General features: G+C 40.5%; 1 protein-coding gene across 2 annotated transcripts in view; it reads right to left on the reverse strand.

Moving 5' to 3' along the window:
- Nucleotides 1-14,099, reverse strand: part of CREM (cAMP responsive element modulator) — a 791,294-nt gene extending 777,195 nt beyond the window's left edge. Inside the window, exon 1 of one of the 2 annotated variants that reach the window (XM_086941526.1) lies at nucleotides 13,898-14,099. The gene's annotated coding sequence lies outside the window, so the exon portion shown is untranslated. The remainder of the gene's footprint in view (nucleotides 1-13,897) is intronic. The other variant, XM_086941525.1, reaches the window with a different exon arrangement.
- Nucleotides 14,100-15,040: the final 941 nt, after the last annotated feature.

Consider the following 15,040-nt stretch of genomic DNA (forward strand, 5'->3'; position numbering starts at 1 on the left):
AACCTGTCAAACACATTTGCAAACTACTTTTTACTAACAAAAGACCCAAAAAAGACGACCAATTCGATCCTACCTGATCGCAGTACTCCAACTCCCACCTGCCAATCCTCAGATGAATAGATCACCTCCAAAATGCCAACCGAAGTGCCCCAGTTGAGACAAACAGCCACCACAAAGGTCAGGTCGAAAAGCTGAAACCCACCTTGGCCGCGAGAGCAAGTCTCAGTCTGCGGGGAGCCCCTTAGTGTTTCTGTCCCATTGAAACAACCTCCTTCTGGCCCAGCTGTGTCCTTCAATGGGGCCCCAGTTGCCGGCGGCAATTGTAGAAGTGAGATATCTTATCTGTCTCACTGGTGCAGGGACACCCCTTGTCTATGTATTCATAAATGAGGATCGACACTGGAGTGGAATAAAACACAAGTTTATTATATCTCATGAGATGGCTCCGTCATACAGACACTACAAGTGCCTGAGAGGGAACGAACTAGAACAGTTCCGAACCTGCCTTTTATACATTTTAGGTACCATAGGAATTCACCAACAACCCCTTTGTCATGGTTACATCAAACTTTAGGGGACCCTTTTTAGCATTTTTAAATAACGCTTACACAACCCCTTATGCAACCCTTTACATAATGCTTACATGCTGAACTGTTGGATCCTGATAAACCCCTACCCACAACATCTTTGTAGATAGGCAAGGGAGGTTACAGGAGTTGGTGCGCAAACAGATTAGACAGCTGTGCACGGAGGCCCTAGGGCAGGGCTGCTTGCTCTGAACGCAAGCATTATCTGTACAACCTGCTTTCAGTGAACACGTAACTTCTGACTTTATGAAAGTACTTTTAGAAACACAAAAATGGGGGCTGGTAGACAAAATGGAAGAGGAGTAGAGGCTAACTTAACAGGATAAATGTTTTACCATTCAACAGCTGTTGGATTGTTTTCAAAATGTTTGCAGGAATCGGGATCTAGAAATCAATATAGGCAAAACAAAGTACATGATTTTAAAACCAGGGCACTAGACAAGGGCTCACCCAGTTCTAGCAAAGTTTCCCCTTGAAAGGGTGCAATCATTCACACACCTGGGTATTACAATCACATATGGGGTGGTAGGCACACAACCCCCAGCGCAGGCTCAAACTACAGCAAATTGCAAGGGGGCATTTCCAAGATGGCATATAGATCACAGTTCTGTCCAGCAAGCCCTCCAAGTTTATCAATCGTAGGCTCTGGGGTCCGTTTTGTATGGTGCAGAGCTGCCGGGCCATGTGGAAGTGACTTCGCTTGATTTAGTTGAAAACCAATTCATCAGGCAGCTGGTAGGTGTCCCTATTAGTACCCTGTAGCTTCCCTTTAGAATCAACCTTGGAAAGCAGACCCTTATCTGCTAAAACTGGTTTGCGCCTGATCTTGTGCTGGAAGCGGTCTGGACTACTCCGGAGCTCCAACATTGCCGGGAAGGCCTAGTTGAGATCCTCAGATCTTGCAGGCTCTATTGTAAAATTCCCTGGATTTGGTATGCAAGGTTCCTCTTGGAGAAAATGTAGTTTTTAACAATGTGGAGCATTCCAAACGAGTCAGCTAGGATCTCCAAGAACAGCATAAAAAAAGCCATTTGGCGGCACATAGATAATGCAGCAAACACTGAAGAAAGCAGAGGTTCCCTGACCGAAGCATTCCTCATAGTTAAGGAGGTTTATAGCAGAAAAAACGTAATGGATGAGATCGAACCTCCTATGGTTAAGCACCTGTCCCTGTAGTTCCGATACGGGACGCTTCCCCTCAAGTCTGTCACAGCTAGATGGGCTAAAGTAACCAGTGCAGATGAGAGGCACTGCCCGTCATGTGGTGCCCCCAAGGTGACCCTAGATCATGTCCTGTTTTTCTGCCTGGTGTACGAGAGCAGTAGCCGATGCTGGATATCATTGCTGTGCCAGTCCTTAGGCACTGGAGAATACAAAGTTGGCCTAAGGATACTATTCTTAGTAGGCCATTAACATTTACACTAACACGTTATCTACTGGCTAGGAGGAAAACTAGGGCAAAGCTTTCCATAGTAACTGGAAATCCACCCCTAGTTGATGTAGTGACGTGATATACTGCAAATTCTACGCTCAATGTTGGATTCTAATACTTGACCCTACTGTTCTCCTTCCACATCCTTCACTACAGTGCACTCATTAATCAACAGTCCTTTAATTACATACACTCTGTCATTTTAATAACAATAGAACTCTAAAGAATTGTATTTTAACATATGTTTTATACTGGTTAATATTTTTATGTGCTTTTATGGCCTTTTGGGCCGAAATAAAGCAGAAATGATTGCTTAGGGGGCTCATTTTCAGAATTGCACTAATATGTTCTTTTGAGAACTTTCCTCACATCTGTTTCAATATGGTGTCCAAGATAAATCACTTCCTTAGTACAATTCTGTATTTTAGTTGGAAATACCTTATGTCCACTGTCAGGTAAGTGATTTAATAAGGTAATTGTATTAAGTTTACAGTCATCTTTTGTCTTACATGTGACAAGCAAATCATCAATTCACTGCACAAAGACTGAGTTACAAGGCAACCTCAAGCTTTCTAGATCTTTGTTCAGGATAGGATTAAAGATTGAAGGACTTTCTGTATACCCTTGTGGGATTGTATACCCCACGAGAACTTCGTTAGAAAATTGGAATGCAGAGAAGTATTGAGTCCCTTTGTGAAGGGGAAAAGAAAAGAATGCTTGGCATAAGTTGGTTGCTGTATACCATTCTGCATCTGAAAAATCACTGCTGGATTCAGTACCGCATGACAATATGGGATGACAAATGTTATACATTTTGTGTAAATCCTGAACTATTCTCCACTTTCCATTTGGTTTCTTTATCCCCATCACACGAGAGTTACAAAGACTGCCAAGTACCTCCCGAAGTGTTCCCTCCTCAATCATTTTTCCAATCACTGGCATCATTCCCTCCATGGCTCCTTTCGTGAGTCTGTACCGATTATTTCTAGGGAAAATTGCATCTGCCTTTACTTTTATTTTAACTCACTTTGCTTGCTCTTCTAATCAATACAATCTCCTTTCAAGAAAAATCCCATACCTCATTGTTAACAGTATGGGTTATATCCAGAGGTAGGTCCTCTTTTGTTAACACCAGGAACAACTGAATTCTGTCTTGTGCATTTATTTTAAATACCGAGACCTCATCTTTTGTCTCAATTGCATCATCATCCTGTAGTTAACTACACAATACATTTTGCAAACCAAGTCCCTACTTAATAGATTCACAGGACATGAATCACACAAAATGAACTGGTGTTAGTTTTCCATCTGACCAATCTTAACAGAAAATTATGCTGCAACCTGATTAGCAATTGGTTTATTATTATTTCCTACAACTCAGACTTCTCTTCCCGAGAGGGCGAGGTTTACAACTTCCAAAGAACAGTAGAACAGGTCTATAGATATATATATCAATGAAAGATATGAAACAGAATGGCCATGGACTTCTCCGTCAACCCATGGGTCACTTGGGTCTACCTCTAGGACTGCTCCACGTATGCAATCCTACTCCTCCTCCCCAGGCACCACCATTGTGAATTGTTCCGTGCTGTATCATCATTCAGAATCAATGGATTCTATTAGTCCTCTACACTATATGGCATCTTATGTCCCTTGTTTTACTGCATCACTGGTGCTGAAGGCATCAACATTCAATATGACTTCTGATTCTGCACACCCTGCTCAGAATTTGGCATAGTCGAAGCCACCACATTTTTCTGCATTTGAGAAACAACTTCTCCCTGACTACTATATGGATTTTGGCGACATTCACGTTTACAATGCCGGGTCCTCCCACAGAAATGACAAGCAGTGTTTATTTTCATAATTTCACCATTCACATTCACTCCATCATTGTTCATCATCCCTCTTCCATAACCTTGCATCGCTACATTTCCTATTTGCAGGTCTTGCATATGATTCACTCCATTCACCCAAGACTGAACAAAATTCATATCTGAAACTATTTGGTTTTAGGATCTTCTCTCACAGTGCTTCAGTTAGGCAATCATGCGATTCTCTTTAACCTTTTTCTGTTTCACATCAAAGTAATCAAGAGTCTATTTCGACAGCTTCAATATTTCATATGCCAACACAATTTACTCAGCTGCATGTGATTACTAAGCTCTGGCCTCAAATACATTATGAAAGCAGAAACAAAATCACTGCCACCATCTTCTTCAGGATCGACTCTGCTGTGTTTCTTAAAAATTTACATAAGCCTTTCATAAAAAGAATGTGCTGAAACTTTCATTTTGTCTGAAGTTCCCAAGATGTTTACCTCATTTATATCCTTTCCAGGTAGTCTTTTCTTCAAATATTTAATTGCCAGCCTATACCTATTGGCTACTTCCTAATAAGTAGAATTCTAAGGAGCAACTCTAGCTGGTTGTCCATCCAACTACCGCTTTACACTCTGCCCACTAATCTCTAGGAACCACAATCTCAAATAATGAATTCAAAATCAGTCCACAACATCCGCAGAATGATAGTCAGACTGCACTTCTTTGTACCACTTCTCTGGTTTCTGGCGCAACTTCAAAAAATGTGTTATAAAAGCATATAGATCAGCTTGTGTCCATGGCCTATGCACTAGATTCCTTCAATGCACTTACCTTAAAGGAAATTATAAAACCATTCCTATTACCGATTTCAAATAACTTGCTGCTCCCTTTGTCCTCCCTTCAAATTTCTTTTTATTTGCTGTCCACACTTCTCAATATTTCTTCAAATCCCTCCATTTTCTATATTTTTTCAGTTAAATCCTTAATAAGGGTTCTCAGAGTGATTAAGCCCATTTCCTACATTTCATCATGTGTCAAATCCATTTTATAATTTTGTTTCACGTTTTTCAATCTACTGATGTCCACCTCACATTCACTAGCTAACTCTTTTAATTTATGTGTGTCTTTGCTAGGTCTATGTCGCGCGCTTGGTCTCTGGGTGGAATGTGTCGTGGGATTCTGGAAGGTGGGCAGTTGACTGTTGTGGGTTGGAGATTCAGCTATGGTGCTCCTGCTGGCTTAAAGAATAAAATCATACTTCTTACCTATGAAGTGCCTCCTTTCAGCCTCATTTACATATCTGGTGGCTTCTTTGATCAAATATCTCATTTCATCTGTATTGTATGTCAACGCTGTGTTTAGATCAATGTTTCCCTGTAACATTTCACAAAGTTCAAATTTAAAAGCAAATGTTAATTGCTTTAGGAGGTTCTTCAAACATCACTATATTTACAGATGAATCAACTTGAAATGGAGCATCAGGTTGTGTTTCCCTACTTAAACTAGGCAGTGCTGTCATTGCCGTCTCAGCTGGTGCATTCGGGACCATTCCTACAGCAGTAGTTCTATTGCCTGTACCCCCATCAGGTCCCGAAACAGAATCATTTGTCTTCTTTGCTCCAGCTGAATATCAAGGAGATCGCGAATTCAGAAGATCATTTAGGAAATTATCCTCCTCATCAGAATCGCTGGTTTGCTTCTCTCCCTCTTGTCTTGTCTTTATCATTAGTTTCTTTAACTATGGCAGGATAGGCTTGTACAACTTCCATCATAACCTCTCTCCGGCATTTCTCTTGTCAATTCCATTTACTGTCTGGCCACTGTCTAAATAAACCCTTTACCTGCTTAGAAATTCTCTTCCTCTCTTGCCATTAAATCCCATTTCGTTAATTCCTGAAACACTGTAGCTCTGGGCATCGGCTTCATGTCATTAATGGTTTGTCCTAAAAAATCCAGCTTTTTCATGTTAAAGGTAACCTCGAACATAAACTGTAACTTTTTGTTAGATGCAGTATATTCATGTCGTTCAGAAATCCAAGTGAATGTATAGAGAACCCATGGTCCGTCATCATTTTATCTGCTGGCATTCGCTCAGCAGATCATTTCTGGCCCTCTGCAGGTAAAAAATAAACTTTAGGCTTTTTCATTACGTTCCCCATTATTTTCGCTTAAAATTATCTAAAAAAAATCATAACAAGCAAACTAGCAAACAACAAACAATCCCAGTGTGAATCTGTCAAAGGTCAAAATATCAAAATGCAGACCCGTCAGCAATCGACCGATGAAAGGGAGGCTTTGTGGTGACATCTCACTATTTCCAGCAAGGCTACCTGGCTGACTAACCAATAACAGCGCCACTTCTCCTTGAACAGGGAACAATTACAGAACCTTTCTAACTCAATTTTAAATTAAATAAACCCTTCTCTGCTCAAACTAAATTAAAAATAATTCAGTAAATCACGGCAGGGTCAAACTCTCAATTGATAGAAAACCAGAATAGCTAAACAGCACCCTTCAGAATATTGTTTTAAGTCTCAACTCACTCTAGTGTCCATAGGAGCAATGTACAGTACCCCAAATTAGATACACAATCCTGGAAAGGAAATGTATGAGTTCAGAAACACCTGTCTGTGTGCATGCAGCGCCACACACTACACACTACCTTGTGTAGACAAGAAAAAGCACACTATCTTAAAATGTTGGGATTTCGACGAATCCAAAACCAAACCGACCAACAATAAACAAAATATATTCACAAATCTGAATAACACATCAGCAATACAGTTATCAATCCAGCAATTGCACCCACCATAAGCATTGCATATCCAAACATCTCAAAAGGGCATAGCAATCCACTAATCAAATTCATACTTTAAGAACCTCACAAATACATACAACACTGACAAATCAATTCACCCTATTTATACTTAGACTCCAAATCATTCAGGAACGCAATGAAATCCCCTCCCGAGAAACTCCAGCACTAGAACCGTTGGCAAAGTTACAGAAAATTGCTAGTTTCGGACAGGGCATTAAGGACCTATTGGGGACCCCTGAGATAGAGAAAGTACTCTTTAATGCGTAACCATCCTCCTCTACAAATTTGTAGCAGCAGAACTGTATCCCAATATTCAGGACATTCCAATGAAAAGATAAAAGGTGTTTTTTTTACAGAAATCGGGCGATTCAGAATAAACACCCGGAAGGCTGAAACACAAAATTGTACAGAGTAGCAACGTCAGAGATTAACCGACATCTCAAATGAACAGAAACATCTTAAAGAAATAGGGCAGCATCCCTAGCAGGAAAAAGATCTAATAAAAAAATCTGGCTCACTTCCAGAATCAAGGGGTTCTTATACAGAGGTTTTGTGTAACAAATTAGAGACCAAACAGAATCATTAGTGTATGATCACCGGTAACAACTCTTTTAGAAAATCAAAAAACAGACAGGTCATATTCTAAGTTCATAAGCACAATCCCATTTTAAAAAAAGCTTCCAGTATCTTCAAAGCTATTGCTACTCAGAGATATTCAAACTAATATGAAACATTTCAACAATGACGCTTCACACCAATGAATAAGATCAGGCCCAGCAATGGAACTAAAGAGGAAGGGCCTTGGAAAATGGAAAGTGTTTGGAATATTAGGAAGTTCATTTAAAGCACAATAGTAAAAATCTATGACATCAGCTTGCTTTCGTTTCTGCAGAACTTGTAAGGAGTGAAGATGCACAGGGGGACGAGATAGGAGGGGGGAGAAGAGGAGTGAATAATAGAAACAGCATCAAAACAGCATCTGTGTTATCCAAGATGTTTTTTTCATATAAATGTGGCATAACTAAATGATATTAGTAAACACACTTCTATACATATTAAACTTGTTTCAACTGTAAAAATATTAGTTCCGCATTTGCGTATTGTTTTTATCAGTACAACCTTTTGTCAATTATTTCTCAAGAAAAAACGAACGTAGAAAAACGCTATTGAAAACCAACTGTTTGTATCCAACTACAGCCACACACACAATAAAGATCCATATGAACATGCCAAAGCAATCCCCATGTATGACTGATCTAACCGCAACACCCTCATATCTCTTTTTATTTATAGCATTTATAAAGCACACATTCATCTCCTAAGGTATATATTGGCGCTAAACAACAGTCCTGATACAAAACAACTCTCCATTAAACAGAGAGGTAACAAAGAGCTTAAAAGAGCAAAGTCAAGTTTTCATTAATTCATGAAATGTAATAAGATCAGAGGTAGAATACAGATCAAAGAGAAAACTGAATGCAGAATATGGCAATAGATTAATGGATCCAACATAAAAATTGTCCCCAATATTTAACAATGGTATTACCAAAACATTCAAGTGCAATAATTACGGCAGGCATGTCACCACTGTGTCAATGATGTGTCAGGATGTAAAGAACTATCCGTGTTATGCCAGAGCAAGCATTAGCTATGAGTAAGCAATATTATGCCTGTGTATCAATAGTATGTTAAGAATTACAGCCATTACGCCATGATCAGCATTAAGAGTTGGAAAACGTTATCTATTCCTGAGAATACATTGCGTGGCGTTTCAAAATATAGGACGCCGCCATCGCATTTTCATTTCACTGTGATACTACATCAAAAAAAGGAAAGATCATCTCTTATGTGCTCCCTACTGGCCACTTACCAGGTTTGTTCATGTTACAGGCAATTTCGAGTACTTCAACCACAGACCCAATCCAACGGCGTCAAGGTATATCAGTGACTCTGAAAGATGGGCAGTCAAAATATACTGCTCCCAGACACTCTCTTATACACTTTATAAGGAGGTGATGCACTGTACTCCGCCCACGTTAAAAGACACACCTGTTCTCCCCGACAGTACCACAGAACAACACAAATTGTGACCCAAAGAAAGTTGGTCGCAAGAGTCCACACATAGTGTTGGACTAAGATCTTAAAAGAAAAAATGTGCGAGAAGCAAGAGACGCCTCACGGAAACACCACCAACGGGGTAACTGGTATGTAATTTCCAGACAAGCCCCAGTCTCATCATCGGTAGTCACTTGCTTCTCAAAAGAAATAAGAAGAAAGAAAAGAAGTGTCCAAAACAAACAACAAAAATTGTGACAAACAGTGGAGAGCAGAAGAATCTGCTGGTGACAAACACACACATAAACAAGTGCCTAAAAACACAGCACACAAGTCCCTTAACCAACTTTATTCATAGGGAGGTGATTATATGCTGTTTGTATTAAAAAGGCTGGTAGCTATTCATGCATACCATTACCTAATGCCTGGCATTAAAATGTGCGAGAAGCAAGAGACGCCTCACGGAAACACCACCAAAGGGGTAACTGGTATGTAATTTCCAGACAAGCCCCTGTCTCATCATCGGTAGTCACTTGCTTCTCAAAAGAAATAAGAAGAAAGAAAAGAAGTGTTCAAAACAAACAACAAAAATTGTGACAAACAGTGGAGAGCAGAAGAATCTGCTGGTGACAAACACACACATAAACAAGTGCCTAAAAACAAGGAACACAAGTCCCTTAACCAACTTTATTCATAGGGAGGTGATTATATGCTGTTTGTATCAAAAAGGCCAGCCTTTTTAATACAAACAGCATATAATCACCTCCCTATGAATAAAGTTGGTTAAGGGACTTGTGTGCTGTGTTTTTAGGCACTTGTTTATGTGTGTGTTTGTCACCAGCAGATTCTTCTGCTCTCCACTGTTTGTCACAATTTTTGTTGTTTGTTTTGGACACTTCTTTTCTTTCTTCTTATTTCTTTTGAGAAGCAAGTGACTACCGATGATGAGACAGGGACTTGTCTGGAAATTACATACCAGTTACCCCGTTGGTGGTGTTTCCATGAGGCGTCTCTTGCTTCTCGCACATTTTTTCTATTAAGATCTTAGTCCAACACTATGTGTGGACTCTTCGACCAACTTTCTTTGGGTCACAATTTGTGTTGTTCTGTGGTACTGTCGGGGAGAACAGGTGTGTCTTTTAACGTGGGCGGAGTACAGTGCATCACCTCCTTATAAAGTGTATAAGAGAGTGTCTGGGAGCAGTATATTTTGACTGCCCCTCTTTCTGAGTCACTAATATACCTTGACGCCGTTGGATTGGGTCTGTGGTTGAAGTACAGGTTTAGAGTGGAGGGCAACCCTTTCCTTATTCCCTCTTAGCTCCGATTTAAAGTTTGACAGGCAATTTCGAGCCAGTGAAAAGGTGGCAATTTCACAAACAACTGTGCATCTCTTTCGCACACTTGCCAATCAAAAATCATGTTTCTGAATTTTACTTTTTTGCCTGGGCTCCACCACAAGGCAGTAAGGAAGGTACTGTTGGGATGACACTCTGCATCAGGGTGCACCTCATATGCTGGTCCAGTACCAAACACCATAACTGCTGCTTGAAGGCACTCTGTGTGATGAACCAGACACATTGATTTCTATAGTCTTGCATCTAGAGTCTCATACTTCACCTATCACTCTCTGATATAATGGAGCAAAGTGGCTTTACTCACAATGCCCAACACCCAAACCACCAAATGGCTGTTCAGTACAAACAATAATATAACACTGGCTATAAAACTAGTGGGTGAGAGGGAATAATCCAATGTCGCACTCTATGTATTCTGGCTTATGGATTGATCCAACTTGTGCAAGAAGCTCCAACCACGCCCTGTTATAAGATCTAAATATGCTGGCTCCTTTTTAACAATCAATTTCAAATATACCAGAGTGCCATCGAACAAAAACAAAATAGAATCTGTTCAGCCAGACCTAAACACATTGCTACCCTCCTAGCAGCAGAAAGGTCAGGTGTACCAAAATATCTAACATCTATCTCAAGCAAAACAGACACATCCAAAGCACATCAGAACGACAACGTAAACGCTTCTAATACAAACATATTGTCATTTGATAGTTAAAGATCCATGCAAAATATCCTCACAGAATAGATGTAATGTACATTGATTCGTATCTAGCTACCCAATCACACATTTCACTTTAAATAAAACAAAATTGATCTGACACCTACTAATATGAGTGTATTGACTGAATAACTCTCCTTTTAAATGTGTACTGAACCGCAAACTTTTACGATTCTTTGTATGAATCGAATAAAGTTGAATTGAATTGAGTGGGCTGTGGGGGACTTATCCCACCCCTCACAGATTTTTGAGTGACGAGATCAGAGGAGACACAGGATTGGAATTCAGGCTTTATTGCATTTCAGACCATAATTTAAACAAACATTTCCACTGAGCTGTGCACAAACAGACTAAACATTCCGTAGATAAAAGTCAAATAGCTATTTAGGAGGGTTGAGTTTCTGGCCCTTTTCCTCACAATTCCCTAATTCTGAATAAAAATATGCACTTTTATTTTCAAATAACTGAATAAAATGTTAGAAAGCAGGTTGCAGATAGAGGTTAATATCCACAAGTTGAGAGGGCCTAACATCTAGCAGCTAAGTTGCAAACTTTGCAGCTGAGATACCTACACTCAAATCTCAGCTCTCCTTTGTTAAAAATATGTGATTAAGGTTACCTGTAATTAAGTCAGTTAACAGTGTGTGAGGGAACTCAAAACATCCGTGGGGACCCCAAGCTGTCCCATTCCCAGGTGTGATGAGTTGATCCAGTTCTGTGTTTGCTTTATTAGCATTCTGATGATTGTGGTTGTTTCTCTGTTCGAAACACAGTCTTGTTTTAGAAATGAAATCACAGTAAAAAACTTAGGGGCCTAATTTAGGTTTTGGCAGACACAATATACTCTTCCCAGGTGGCAGGGAACATCACCTGCACCACTGTGACGAACTGCTGTCTGTCAAATTTGGAGATTACCTGTGTCCCAGCTTAACATTCTCACCAGCCAACCAAAAGCATGCTCCAAGCCTCCAAAATAAACCCTCACATTTATTGTGAGCAAGATGAAACAGCAAATTATGGACATGCTGCTATCGGTGTGAAAAAAATCACAAGCCAGAAATCTGGAAAGGCTAACCCATCCTTTCATCTTTGTGAGGTTGATTAATTGAATACCATTGCTTATGTAATAGTTACAACTAGATATTTACAGTACTTACAAATGTCAACAATTGTATTTAGCTATATTGAGAAAACCAAGTACTATTAATCACAGAGGCGTCCTGATCTGATGCCTTAGCAAGCCTTCCTTTGTTTTAATAATGCTGGGTCTCTGGTGCAAGAAAAGAATGAACAAACGTCGTGCAAATATCATAGGAACGATTTGGGGTTAAACTGAGGTACCATTTAAGGGGAGAAGTAATTTCAGTTGTGGCATTACCCGTTGTCTGTAATAAAGCGGATAGTAGCTGTGCAGTGTTCTTTAACATTTATTTACAATGCATGCCAGATAGTTTTTCCAACTAGGGCGAGAGGAGAAACTGTTGAGGGATAGAGGGAGGGAGGGAGGGCAGGGTGTAGGGAGACTTTTCAGTGCTTCAGCATAGAAGGGTGGCATCAACTCCAACAGGAATGCTTTCAGAGGTCAAGAGAGCTTCATGTGTGTGTGCTTTTATTCATTTGTGCCTTGTTCCTGAAAATTCTACCAGTGAGCTTTTACCTAAAGTTTTTTGTAATGCTGTAGGAACCTCAAATAGAAGTGCCTCCCCAGTGCTTTTGTGATCCCAGATAGCGTCAGCTTTGCCAGCAGTGAAACCTTCTTGGAGCTGGAAAATTACAAGCCTACAGAACTGTGAACATCTTCAAGAAGTGTCCTATCAGTGGAAAAAGATCTCCACAGTGTATTTACTTATGAGCTCTCTTTTTCTAATTGTATTTATTCTTTAAAGCAACGATTCTTAACCTGGGGCCTGAAGACCTCTGATGGTCTGCACCCCCTAATCAATGGGTCAACACCTGCTTATGAAATTAAATAACAATTATTGAAGAGAATATAAATAAGCAAAATTATAAATGTTAAAACGTTCTATAACGGTGAAGGAAATTTGAGGCTAAAAATTAAGTTGGTATCCTAAGATTGAATCATTGGAGCAGTGCAGGTGCGTCAAACAGAATAAAGTATAGACAATTTGGGAAAGCTACAAACTTCCCTTTTTGATTTTGTTATATTTATTTGTAAATTAAATAAAATATTTCTTCATTAGAGCATTTTTTTGAGAGTTTGTTTCCGTATTTTTGTGTGTAGTTTTGCAGTTCAAATCATCGAAGTTGCTTGGAATGGGGTCTCTGGATTCGAATAGGGACCAAGGGTGGTGGGGATCGCCAGATTCCAGTGGGTGTCCCCAGAAGGTCAAAAGGCAAATAACTACTTTACAGCATTTGTGGGATTATAAATAAACAAAGGAGATGTGAAATAAGATGTAATGCCCGGTCCCCAGCAGTTCCTGTTCAGTACCACAAAGCAGATGTGCAAGTTTACACTGGGCGCAATTTAAGTAACGGTGAAGCGGGAGAACTTAAATATTTGTTCAGCAGGAATATATTAAAATCGGTGCCCTAGAGAAAGACGAAGTCATTTGTCTCAACAGCACCCCTAATAAAATGGTGTCAACCACTGAAAACGACCGCCATTTGATGAATCTAGGCTTCCTTTTCCCTTTTATACCTGCAAGCTATCACTATTTTCTACGGTTCTCTTGTGAGTTTTATTTCAAAACCTAATTATTTCTGGTCTGTTGGCATGTTTAATGGTACAAGCTGGCAGTAGTACTTACGCTATGGGTAAATTCAGGTTGACGGGTAATAATATCTACACGCTGGCCAAGAAAACAACTGCCGGGAAGTTGTAGTGTCTCTTATGCCGATGTACTATAAAGACGAGCCTTAATTTGTAACGAAAAAGTTATTCACTATTTGGATCACTAAATACCAATGAATAGAGTGTACGACGGAAGCTAACAAAGTGGGGTATGTGGGGCACAGGCCTAGCTCTTAACTTCAGGGACACACGCCTGAGCGAGAGAGGTGCAAGCTATCTGCATCATGCGCTCACGCTAACCGTCTTTGTGACCCAGAGTTTCATCTGCCCCGCCTCCCTCCTTCTCCGACTCACCCAGACTAGGCGGTAGTCGCCACTACGTAGTTGGCCCCGTCACTGATTACGGGCGGAGCGGATGGCTGCGAAAGCAGCCCACGTAACCAACACGTCAGCTCTGATGCGACTCTGCGTGGAGAGAAAATGCCGGCGGGGCGGGGTCTGCGCGCCCTCCTCAGCGCAGAGAACGACGCTTTGCTCACCAGCACGAGCCCAGTAGAAAGAGCGCTTGTTAGGTAGGGAAGAAAAGAAGCGGGGGCCTTTGGGCAACGCGAGCGCGGTATTTAGTAATGGAAACAGGAGCGACGTGTGGAACGCGAATGTTAATCGGTTGGGCGTATTCAACCGCCGCAGCACGTGCACAACTTGAAAGAATGCTCACACCTTTGTGAGCCCGGCAGGCCGTTCCCGCGAAATAACCTTAGAGGCGCGATAGCCAATTAATTGCTTGCAAATTGGCATAAATCAAAGCAATAACAAATTATGACGTGTCGTCTGTGTATATATATATATATATATATATATATATATATATATATATATAATGTCTTTTATCATAATCCTTTCATGTCGATAGAACCTGCTAAATACTAGTTACATTTAAGGTGACCAACTGGAATGGGTGCAAATTCAGGACGGGGAGTGTAAAAATTCAGGACAAAGGGTCAAAATTCAGGACAAAGATTCAGGACAGGAGGTCAAAATTCAGGACAAAACTTCGGGACAAAAGGTAAGTTTTACAGACACATCAGAGGAGGTCGGGCAATAGAATATAATTAAGCCCATTCATATCCAAACATATTCAATCATTTGCAAACCTATCCCTCATGCATCCTTCCATCCATCATTTCACTCATCCATCCATCAATCTACCCTTTCAATTATCCTTCCATTATCCATCCACCCTATCCATCGGTACACTCATCCATCGACTTCCATCCATCATTCATCCATACAGCCTTTTATCCTTTCACTCATCCATCCACCCAGTCACTCATCCTTCCACCCATTCATTCACTCATCCATCCATCCTCCCTCCCTCTCTCCATCAACACTTTCACTTAGCCATCCTCACTTCCTTCCACCCATCCATCTATTCATTTACTCATGAATCCATCCATTGACCCGATCAGTCATCCATCCACCCACCCTTTCACTCCT

Source organism: Lissotriton vulgaris, chromosome 10 (assembly GCF_964263255.1).
Source record: "Lissotriton vulgaris chromosome 10, aLisVul1.2, whole genome shotgun sequence".
Classification (NCBI taxonomy): Eukaryota; Metazoa; Chordata; class Amphibia; order Caudata; family Salamandridae; genus Lissotriton; species Lissotriton vulgaris.